Consider the following 3,207-nt stretch of genomic DNA (forward strand, 5'->3'; position numbering starts at 1 on the left):
CCCCCCCCCCCCCGCCCCACAGATGTGGTTCCCAAGAATGCTCCCTGCAGACTCCCCATATGCAAATCTCTGTCTCAGAAACTGCGGGGAACCTGACACAAAGCAAAACTTGCATCTCTGAACTGTTACGTACACGGTGAGTCAATTCCATGAGGGGTCCCACCGGCAGCGTGGGCTGGCCTGGGAACCCGTGGGACTGTCATTGGATACCTGGGAGAAGGCGTTCAGAGAGCCACACAACTGACTTTTAATGGCCTTTGAGGACAGAGAGGGTCCAGGCCATCACTACTCCCTGGGGACATGTGGACCCTAGGATTTCCAAGCTGGAAAATTTTCTCTCTCTCTATTTTTTTTTTTTTTTGGCATTTCTATCCGGTGATCGGCAGCCTTCACCATCTGGAAGTTCTTCCTTACTTCAAATTGGAATCCCTCCTTCTGTGATATATCCCCATTTCCTCTCCCTTTTCCTTTATGGAGCTGTGTTCTTGCCAAGAAAGAAAGTTAAAAGGGAACAAAGACATATGGTTTTCCTATTCAGACTGACACCCACAGTTTAGGAGAGTCAGAGGAAAGAGTTCAGAATAGGGCAACAGAAATACATTTGCATGGACGACACCAACATCTGAAACTCATTTTTTTAAAAAGTAACCAAAACAGTGAGTTCTCCTTTTTGTCCAGTTTATTAAACTCTGGAGTACTAAGAATATATTGGAGACCCTACTCAGAGGTGGCTTGGTACAGAGAGCTGTGGATTTGGAGTTTGACATTATGCATTAAAAGCCTATTTGCCGGACTTCCCTGGTGGCACAGTGGTTAAGAATCCGCCTGCCAATGCAGGGGACACGAGTTCGAGCCCTGGTCCGGGAAGATCCCACATGCCATGGAGCAACTAAGCCTGTGCGCCACAACTACTGAGCCTGCGCTCTTAAGAGCCCGTGGGCCACAACTATTGAGGCCCGTGCACCTAGAGCCCGTGCTCCGCAATAAAAAAAGCCACCGCAGTGAGAAGCCCGTGCACCGCAATGAAGAGTAGCCCCTGCTCGCCGCAACTAGAGAAAGCCCATGCACAGCAACGAAGACCCAACATAGCCATCCTGACCCCCTGACCCTCCCATCAGAGCCTTCCCACGCTGGGCTGTGTCTGCCTTGTTATCAGGTTGCTCCATCATGGCAGCGACCTGCTTGTTCACCAGCAGCTGGCACACAGTTGGTGCTCAACCCGTGTTTGCCAAGTGATCGAAACAGCCGCTACATGCTAGGCACTTGGCATATGACAGTTCGTTTAATTTTCTAAACAATCCTGCAATGTGGGTCTCATCGTCCCCACTTTAGAGATGAGAAAACTGAGGCTGAGTGAAATGACTGAAGTTATCCAGAGACACAGGGCTATTAAAAGGTGATGCTGGAATTTGAACCCTGGCTCATTAGACTCCAAAGCTCCTGAGTTTGCTGCCCCACGGAGCTCCCCCAGACTCTGAGGAGGGGACGACCTTGCCTGCCTTTCCCCCCACCCCCACCGGCTGGACCCCATGAGACAGTCTAGAGAGTGCTTGGCGAGGCTCACCTTGCCCCCAGCGGGGTTGCCCCTAAGAGAGCTTTGTGGCCGACAAGGGGGTGAGCTCACCGTGTGGAGTGCGGTGTGTAGGCCGGGTGGCTGGACTGGTTAGTGTTTGGGGTGTGCCACCCGTGAGCCTGGTTGGGTTTCTCGGAGGTTCCCACGGAGCTCAGCTTTTTCTGGGAGGTATCTGATGCTCTCTTGCTCGCTGGCTGTCCGGGCAACGACTCCGCTCGCCCCTCTGGAGGCCTCAGTCTCCAGCCCGACCGAATTACTCAGGGGAAGTCAGAGCTCATCATTATTTGACTAATCCTCATGTGGCAACACACTGGCGACTGTTTTTTTAGCCAGAGGCAGGGCCCGGCCCAAGTGAGAGCTTTCTCCCTGCAGCTTTGCCCCGTCTGGGTCTGCAGGCTGAAAGTAGGGTGCTTCCTCCTTCCCAAACCCTGGGAACCTGCATCACCCCATATATTAGTTTCCTAGGGCTGCTCTAACAAATTACTACAAATGTGGTGGCTTAAAACAACAGATATTGATTCTCTCACTGTTCTGGAGGCCAGAAGTCCAAAGTCAAAGTTCCAGCAGGGCTCTAAGAATCCTTCCTCGGCTCTTCCAGCTTCTGGTGGTTCCAGGTATTCTCGGCTTATTGGCTGCATCACTCCAATCTCTACCTCCATCTTCACATGGCCTTCTCCTCTCTCTCTCTCTCGTTTGTTTTCTTTTCCATTTATTTTTTATTTTTTTACTGAAGCATATAGTTGATTTACATATAAATTGTGTTAGTTTCAGGTATACAGCAAAGTGATTCAGTTTTATATATATATATTTGTTTTCAGAGTCTTTTCCATTATAGGTTATAAAAAGATACTGAATATAGTTCCCTGTGCTATACAGTATGACCTTGTTGGTTATGTATTTTATATATGTATGTGTATCTGTAAATCCCAAACCCCTAATTTACCCCTCCCCCGCTTTCCCCTTTGGTAACCATAAATTTGTTTTCTGTGTCTGTGAGTCTGTTTCTGTTTTGTGAATAAGTTCATTTCCTCTCTATCTCTTATAAGGACTCTTGTCATTGGATTTAGGACCTACTGGGATAATCCAAGATAATCTCATCTCAAGATGCTTAATTTAATAACGTCTGCAAAGACCCTTTTTCCAAATAATGCCACATTCACAGGTTCCCAGTGGACAAATCTTTTTGGGGGGCCACCATTCAAGCTGCTCCATCCCAGAAGTTGCCTCTGTCAAAGCCAATTAATGGCACAGACACTTCCCCCCTTGCTAGATGCTTCTCTCATTGTCCTTTCCTCTCCATTCCAACACTGCTGTCCTGTTCAGACTCACTCTTCTATTGCTGGGACAGGTACAGTAGACTTCTAACCTGCCCCATTTTCATGTCCTCCTCTCATTCTCTTCACTGCTCCAGGGGGGGATTTTTCTAACCCTCAAATTACCCTGTATCATTCTTGCGTTAGACACTTCAAAAGAACAAGCCCAGTCTCCTTGGTGTGGTGTTTGAGGCCCTGAGCAGTGCTCAGCTTCTTGTCCACGCCTCTGCCTACACCTTCCACTCTGACCCACCAAAGCTGTAAGGCCTTTAGACAAACTGTCCTCTCACCTTGAAATGCCTTTTATTTATGCTCATTGTT

Source organism: Lipotes vexillifer, unplaced genomic scaffold (genome assembly GCF_000442215.2).
Source record: "Lipotes vexillifer unplaced genomic scaffold, Lipotes_vexillifer_v1.1 scaffold84, whole genome shotgun sequence".
NCBI classification, from domain to species: domain Eukaryota; kingdom Metazoa; phylum Chordata; class Mammalia; order Artiodactyla; family Lipotidae; genus Lipotes; species Lipotes vexillifer.